Raw genomic sequence first — 9,364 nt, 5'->3', positions numbered from 1 at the left:
ATACTGTACAGTATTACGAGTTCACTCTTGTCACGTAACGACTGGTCGTCACATTCCTTATTCTAGTCAAATGTTGTTCTTGCTATATTACAACCTTTTTCTTGTCATTTTCCGACTTTATTCCTGTCATTTTACGACTTTATTCTCATCGTATTTCAACTTCACCGTCGTCACATTACGACTTTATTCTTGTCGTTTTACAAATTTCTTCTCGTCATTTTATGACTTTATTCTTGTCACGTTACGACTTTATTATTGTGACTTTACGACTTTATTCTCGTTACAATACGACTTTTTTCTTGTCATTTTACAAATTTATTCTTGTCACATTACGACTTTTTTCTGTCATTTTACAATCTTGTTTTAAGACTTTATTCTCATCCTACAGTATTACAAATTCATTGTTGTCACATTACGACTTTATTCTTGTCATTTTATGACTTTTTTTTTGTCATTTCACAAATTTATTCTTGTCACATTACAGCTTTATTGTCGTCATATAACAACTTAATTTTTGTCATCTAAGAATTAACTTCTTGTGACATTACGACTTTATTCTTGTCATTTCACGACTTTATTCTCATCCTATTTCAATTTCATTATTTTCACATTATGGCTATTCTCGTCAAATTACAACTTTATTCTTGTCTTTTTACAAATGTATTCTTCTCATTTTACGACTTTATTCTCACCATATTAGGACGTTTTTATTGTCATTTTACAAATTTGTCGAAACACAGCCGTCACATTGCGATATTTTTTCTCATCACATTAAGACTTTTTTCTTGTCGTTATACAAATTTGTTCTTGCGACATTACGACTTTTTCTTGTCGTTTTACAGGCGTATTCTCGTCACATTACGACATTATTCTTGTCATTTTACGACTTTGTTCTCGTCACATGGCTTGCTTATTTTTGTCACATTACAACTTTTTTCTTGTCATTTTACGAATTCTTTGCCGTCACATCACGGCTGGTGATCACACCCTGTTGTCGTCACATTTCGACTTTATTCTTTTCATTTTACTCTCTTATTCTCGTCATATTCCGACGTTATGCTCATCGTTTGATTATATAAAGTATTCCGGGTTCGTTGTCGTCACGTTACGATGTGTGGTCATACCTTATTCTTATCATATTCAGACGTTAGTCACGTCATATTATGGCTTTATGCTTGTCATGTTACAACTTTATTGTAGTCGGACAGCACAGCGTTATTCCTGTCATGTTACAACTTCGTCCCTGTCATATTCCGATGTTTGTGGTTTGTCTGTATGTGGATTGTTTTAAAAACAAAAAGCAAAAAGGTTGTCGTATACACTAAGTCAGGAGTCTCAAACTCAACTTACCTGAAGGGCTGCTGGAGGTAAAGTCTGGGTGAGGCTCAAATTCTCTCAAATGATCGTATGGTCTTTTTGAACGTAGGCTTCTCCCTTGCTGCCATATACAGTATCTGGCAGTGCTTCCTCTTGCAAAGAGTTGCTGGGATTGCTTTCGGCTTCCCTGCATGCCTTGAGGCCCTTGTTTTGTACAAGGTTTTGCTAAACTTACGTGTTTAGAGTTAACGTAGCCGATGTTTAGTAGCAGTAGTTGCCTTCTGTGTGTTTACCTAACTGTTACATGCTGTGCTGTCATTTTTGTGCTCACACCGTGATTGTATTTACTGTTCTGTCTAGTGACCTCCTGTTGATTTCACTGTGTGATAAGCTCACTGCTACCACCTCTTATGGGACCCAAAGTCGCCACAATATGTTTAACATTAATATCAGACGCCCAGGATGCGCACTCAACTTTGTTGTCAAGTAGCAGCGTACCACAAAATATGGTCAGCTCTATTGTCAGCCATCACTGGACAACCTCGTTATAGTCATTAGTCATCTGCTAGTGTAACAGATGCCAGCTAGTGTAGCTGTGTGTGAATACTGTATGTTAAGTACACCTCACTCCTTGACATTGTAAGAGCCGTGCTAGTCAGTGGGTTGAAAGCCTGCACTTAGTCTACAGGCCAGCACAATCAACAAGACTCAGTCAGTGTGGGATCAAGCAGGGCTGGACGGCTTGATGGAAGCGTCCCGTTACAATAGCGTCAAAATCATTGACACGGTTCATTTTGTATTAGAGCACTTTGAAGACATACTCGCGGCCTTTTACAGTCAAATGCCTTTTTTTCCTCATGTATTCATCAGCTTAGTACAACAGCGCTGATGGCTTTGACAATGCAAATAATGCTGCTGATGACTGAGCCCAAATGCATACACATACACACACACACAGAACAGCCTCACAGCGCTTTTTCATCTGACACCCTAAATTTTGGATAAATAGGCGAGAGGAACTCTAGCCATTGTTTCACTTTGTCCCCCACACCCCCTGTTGTTTGCATTGTATCGTCGTCCGTGAACGAGCGAACGGGAGACTACAAGCGTGCGATGTACATAAACAGAGAAATGCGGTTTTGTTTGGATGTAAGTGAGCCGGCCTATTATTTTGCGAGGAAACAACCTCGTTATTGACTTCCGAGAACCACATTGTTAAGCCACGAGAATAGGTTGGAACATTAGAAGTGTTAAATTGTAAAATTACAAGAAAAAAAATCATAATGTCACAGGAATATTGTTGCAATGATACAAGAATAAAGTCGTAAAGTTACAAGACTTATGTCACAAGAATGAAAAGATAAAGTTCCGAGAAGTGAATTGTAAAGTTATAAGAAAAAAGTTACAAGAATGAAGTTTTTAGGTTCCGAGAATAAAGTTGCAAAGTTACAACATTAAAATTCTTAAGTTCCGACAACTATGATGTAAAGTAACGAGAACAGAGTTGCAATGTTACAAGAATAAAGTTGCAAAGTTACAAAAATAAGATTGTCGTGTTCAAAGAACGACATTGTGAAGTTACGAGAACAAAGTGGTAACATTACAAGTGGTAATGCCAACCGATTTGTAAAATGACAAGAACAACAGTCATCAAGTTACAAGAATGAGTCGTTTTTGTTGCGAGAATGAAAAGGTAACGTTATGAGAACTGAATGGTAAAGTTCTAAGAAAAAAAGTAAGCAAGTTACGAGAACAAAGTTGTTGGGTTCCGAGAATAAAGCTACAAGATTACGACAATAAAAGAGAACTATGTTGTAAAGTTACAAGAATAAAGTTGCATTGTTACGAGAATAAAGTCGGAACGTTACAAGGGGGAATGTTATGAGAAGTAAATTGTAAAATTACAAGAAAAATGTAATACAGTCACAAAATAATAAAGTTCCGAGAATTTGCAAAAGCTATAAAATTACAATGATAACAGCAATCTGCAGCGACCTAGCTTGGCAGTCAGCACTGAAATACTTGGCAACGCTGGACGTTCCATTGGAGCATGCTACTACTCAGTGGCGGGCCTGTTAAGTCCCCACTGAAGGCCAACTGCAGGGACCTGGGCCTTCAGTAGGGACTTAACAAGCCAGAATGTTCTTTGGCAGACACTGTGAGAGCCAGTATCACAAAAAAAAAATCATAAAGATAATCCAAGGAGGGGTTTTGAACCACAGTCACCCGTGTTATACACTAGTGTCTTTACCACCACATCATTCTAACACTTAAAATTAAAGGAACTCTAACACAGTAAGTAACTGCAATACGAATAATGTAACGGCAGTAAGTCCCCTTTGAATCCATACTCACAGATACCCCCGATTTACATTACTGCAAGTGGAATTAGTAACTTAGTAACTCATTTACACTTGATAGGCGGTGGTGGTGCTTGTAAACTTGGTGCTCAGCCAAATGTAACAAGCGTAAATAGGACGGCATGGTGATTAAAGGTTCAGACCTCTCCAAACACCTACACTACAACGTCATCCGGAGCAGCTCACAATCAATATTTATTTAATAACGTGACAAATATATAAAGCATTTTAAATAAAATGCATTTACCAACTAGAGATGTCAATTTCTCCTCCTCGGTTAGCCCTTGTGAGCGTAACTTGTCTTGGAACATGTTAGCCCTGATCAAAAATGCTGGCGTGACGGTGGGACACTCCTGATTCCTGGGCAGATTGCTTTGATATGGCAACACACAGAAGCTGAAATCTGATTGGATGAAAAACATCAAACAAACACATACACTACAGGAAGCAGTGCAGCCAAGAAACATGCTACGAAAGGAAATGTAAATAAATGCAATTTCATGGACCAAACACTAGAATTGAAGTTTGAAATGTAGGTCAGTGGTTCTGATACTGTAGTGTTTAGGCCAGCAGAGATATAACATTAGTATTTTGAAATACTATCAATAATTGTGGTACAAAAAAGCACAACTAACAGTAAAACATACTAGTAGAACTTAGGTTTTCCTGTTATGTTGCCTAGGGAAGCAGTCGGTGCCCCTGCTATTTTTTTCACATTAAAGAACACCACGGTAAACAGTATGAAAAGCAGTATCATCATATTCACGGCGAGATGACACCCACAGGTGGACTCAGTACAGCGTATCGCCCACAAAGAGCACGTGTTTCCACTGCTAGTACATTTCTCAAAGCAGAGTCGGTCGTGTCATGTTTACTTGCTCAAACTTGCGAATATACAGTCCCTCGTCTTTGGCTCTCAAGTTGAATGAATTACAGCACGGGGCACCGTATGGGTCGACACCTCGTTATATCCTCGAGCTCCCGCGTCCCGTTTTAACTCATGGGTCACGCAGCTTCTCAGAGCAGATGCGGAATGTTTGTGGAATGTGTGTGCCTGCAGTAGAACAGCGAAGGAACATGTTCCTGGTGAACAGTTCTACACTTTGTCTCTGCAGGCTGCTCGTTAGTGATGTCATTCATGTCAAATGACGTGTCCGCTTTAGCACTTCTCCAAAATCTAATTTAGGAGGACGTTGTTAGAAGATGTTGACCTTTGTTCTGGCTCAGACAAGAGTAAAATTGTTGTTTTTAGCCTTCCGCCGATTAAAACGACGCTAAGCTATTTTGAATCAGCACGTGACAAACTGGGAATCGGCGGCCGACTTAAGTCTGCGTCATTTGGCGCAGCAAAACCTTGAACTTGAAATACGCATTCCGACACTGCTGAACCCCTTTTCACTTGGTGTTAAATTCCAAAATAAACTCCTGGTCAAAATTGTAAGACCAGTTGAAAAACTGCCATTTTGCACACTTGATTCTTAAAGGAAAACTGAACTTTTTGGGGAATTTTGCCCATCATCCACAATCCTTACGTGGAACATGAACACATACTGTATTTCCTTCCCTTTTCTGTGCGTTCTAACGAGAGAAAACGAGTGAGTATGAGCCAGCTAACGTTGCACGTCATGGGAGGTTGGAGATTTCACATAGCCCAGCGAGCTAACGCTACTTTCGTCAAAAGCAGCAGCACAGTTTGGGATGGCTGTGTCTTCCAGCGCAAGACTTGTGCTGCAGTCCTCAGGTCTTCGTAGCAAAATCGAGAGCCAGTATATCCCATTGCAGTAGCTTGAGGCATTGTGAGTGACGCTGTGTTGGTGTTTTTTTGTTCGGGCTTTAGCGTCAAAACAGATAGCTCCCATGATGTGCATTGTTAGCTGTCTCATGCTAACTCGTTTTCTCAGAAATATGGGTACATGTTTCACATAAGGATTGTGAATGATGGGCAAAATTAATTAAAAAAATGCAGTTTTCCTTTAAGGAGGTTCTATGCAGAGCTTCAAAATGCAAAAAGAAGAAAGGAAAGCGAGACTAAAAACATTTTGAGTAAGCAATTTATTGCAAACAAGCATTAAAGTGAAATAGGCTGTGCCGTGCCGTATGGAAAACATCTCAGGTAGGATCTCCTTGTCATGCCAGTAACGCTGGAAGCCATCAGAGTTACATTTTTTCTCATCAGAGAATAAAACTTTCTTCCACCTTTCAATGTCCCATGTTTGGAGCTCTCGTGCAAATTCCAAACGGGAAATTTTGTGGCGCTGAAGGAGCCTAAGCCTTGTTCTTAAAACCCTTCCCTCGCAGATGGCGTCTGACGGTTATTGGACTGCGCTCGGCACCAGTAACAACCTTCATTTGGGTCGAGCCAATCGGATTCTCCTGCTCAGGGCCAGTGACACTTTTTTGGGGGGTCTACCACTTCACTTTTTTGTCCCATGTTGCGCTGAAACGATCCGACTGTGCTCAACGAGAGAAAGCTGTTTTGCCTTTGCCATCAAGAGATCATGACGGCGTGAATGGCGGACAGAAAATGACAATCAATGCCAAGATTTTGGCTTTTAAAGGCTGCGGTCTTAAACTTTTGATCAGCTGATTCACATCCTGTTTCAGTTGAATGCTTGTTTGCAATAAATGTGTTTGTCTTACTCCCATTTCTTCATTTTTTTTTTGCATTTTGAAGCTTAGAACCTCCTTAAGATCCAGCAGCGCAAAATCTAAATTCTTGCAATTTTCCAACTGGTCTTGAAATTTTGATCCGGAGTGTAAATCCAAAGGGAAGACAAATGAGTTGCAGATTCTTTGTAGAAAAAGTTAGTTTAAAAAAAATCTCATCTGAATTCGTCCGAGTCATCATAACGGGAAAAGGTACGACTCCCGTGAGGGTGACGCCCTTTGCGCTCTTTGACTCTTTCCACTTGTTTTTTTTCGATGAGCATTCTATCCTCATTCTATCACACAAACAGATTGGATTATGGTTATTTCAGAAGGAAATACCGTACACTTGCTTTAACACGGGGGCGTCCAAAGTGCACGGCTGTTTTTTTTAAATTCATTCTCAAAATCTAATTTAAGAAGAAAAGGAACAAAAACAAAATCGGTAGTATTTTTACAAGAACAAGTCAAAACAAGTCAAAATATTAAGATAAAAAAAGTTACGGGAAAAAGTCACAATTTTACGTGAATAAACTTGCAATATTATGAGGAAAAAATATCATTTTAGCAGCATAGAGTTGAAATATTAAAGAAAAGATCCATTCCTTTTTAAAAGTTGTAATCTTATAAGAAACAAAAAAAGCAAAACAAAGTAAAGTTGTAGTTTTACAGGAAAACAACGGTTGGTAGAGTGGTCGTCTCCCAACCTGAAGGTCCCGGGTTCGATCCTCCGTCCTCCCGTGGACGTGTCGAAGTGTCCTTGGGCGAGATACCGAACACCCAGTTGCTCCTGATGCTGCGTCGTCAGTAGCTAAATGTGCTAGCAGTGTCAAAGCGCTTTGAGTGCCTTGGAGGTGGGAAAGCGCTTATACAAGTGAAAGACCAGAACATGACCAAAATTTAAGAAAAGGCTGAAATATTTGGGAAAAAAAAACAAGAGCAAAAATGGGGGAAAAAAAAGAGTAAAGACAAATAGTTCATATTAATAATAGGCTTTTTCAACGATGTAGTTTCTACTTGAAATATATGGAACTTCTTAGCATATCAACGTGTTGCTTTGCAAAATATCTAAATGGCTCTTGCCTCTTTTCATTTTTCATTATGTTGCCCTTGGTGGAAAAAAAACACCCCTCCTTCAACACAACATGGCATCATATTGTCAAAAAAAAATCTTGCACTGCCAACTTCAACCACTATAATAAATAAACATATAGTTAAATAAATACCTCTCTGACAGCCAATCAGTACTGGGCTTTGTTGTATTTGCTAAAACAGATGAAAAATAAATAAATCATCTTTCATTTACTTTGTGTGTCATGGGAAAAAAGCTCTTGCATCAACAACAAAAAGGTTATATTTAGACACAGCTGTGTTTGGCGCTAAATGCTAAAGTCTGTAGTTGCTAACTATAGCGGAAAAGTTAGGGATCATGAGATTCTTTAACCTCCGGGGGATATCGAATGCCGCAATGCCACTGACCCGCCAGAAGCCTAGCTGGTGCTTGTGTAATGTGCAAAGAAATCAACCTTCACTGCCTTCCTCCCTCCAGTGTACCAAATAGGCCTGAGCAGTATGATAAAAACAGCTACCGGCACATTTTTGTTGCAGTTGGCTACCAAATCTGTCAAATTGTAGCTTGTTTTGAGTTCTAGAACATTCTGTAAATTCCTTTTAGGGGTGTAACTTACAGTACATGTATTCTTAATCACCTTTTTTGGTACGGTAGGGACGTGTAACGTCGTAGTAGAGTAATCCCTCATCTATCCAGTTAATTGGTCCCACACCCAATCGTGATAAGTGAATTTCCACGAAGTAAGATTCCTTATTTACAAATCGAGAGCAAAGAAAAACTGTTTACGACGTTCTAAATTCAATTTTTAACATAATTAGCGCCCTCTAAAAATGAAATAACAGCGCTATAGTCACCTTGAGACTTGTATTACCCAATTACCCATTTACCCAATTTAGTAGACATAATAAGAGTAAATAAGCCATGTACGACATCAATAAGACGCATGCTCGTGTGTGTTGCTGTAAATGTGTTCCGGTGCGAGGGGAGCTGAGTGGGGGAGCGGACAGGAAGTGGGGTTACGACAACATAGAAACAACATAGATATAACACCTCTGTAGTCACTCGCATTACCCAAAACAGTATAGTAGACATAATATAATTTGATGTAGCTCCTTTTATCAAAATCCATCAGTGAAACGTGGGAACCAATTATTGCTTTTTAAGCGTTTGCATTGTTGTCTTTTTCTAGATTTCGCATGTCCTGCTGAGCACATCCTCTTGTGTTTTGACTGTTGCAGAAGGCAGTCGTGTCGTAGCGGACCAGGCTGCCAGTCAAAACATCCTTTACCATGTTTTTTTAATCTCTCTTTGGTAAGCCCTTCCTTCTGTTTGGGACGATTTAGGCGCACAAGCTTCCAACTTTTCCTCGTTATCAATCCGTAGCAGTGCATGGAAACGCTTCCCAAGGCCGAGGATGTGAAATGAGACTCTGCGTATTCCACCCAGAAATTGTTTATCTTGTTTTTTTTTTACAAAGTGGTTGTGCGAGAACCTCGATATTTTGGACGTAAACTCAACAATGTGTGTTGTCCCGGTCTTTGGGGTGTTTTCCATATGTCTCCTTTGTCTGGGATCCCCATGGCTGCACAGGATGTATCATGTCCTTGGCTACACTCTTTATGTTTATCGCACTTCCCAGTGTTTTTTGTACCTCACAGTTGGAGGATGTTGGCTAGGAAGCATTGGTGCAGGGACCCGCAACACAACATTCCGCACCCACTGCGGCGCTGAAGCTAAAACACCAGCGCCTCGCTCTTTTAGAACGTTGAATTTGTGAATAATCTTGTGCTTGTGTCGCGCATCGGACTTTGCCAATTCACTGCATCATACCTGCTGATGCTTTTACTTTCTCCCCGGCCCTTAGCAGATCTTCGGCCTCGTGCGACCATGACAGCATCGCTACGCCCCAAACAGCTGGGCCCATTGTTCAGAAGCCGCCTGCATTTCCAATTAAACACGCTCACTGCAT

The sequence above is a fragment of the Dunckerocampus dactyliophorus genome, chromosome 17, assembly GCF_027744805.1.
Source record: "Dunckerocampus dactyliophorus isolate RoL2022-P2 chromosome 17, RoL_Ddac_1.1, whole genome shotgun sequence".
NCBI classification, from domain to species: Eukaryota; Metazoa; Chordata; class Actinopteri; order Syngnathiformes; family Syngnathidae; genus Dunckerocampus; species Dunckerocampus dactyliophorus.
The sequence above is the reverse complement of the archived record's forward strand: the minus strand, read 5'-3'. Positions refer to the sequence as shown.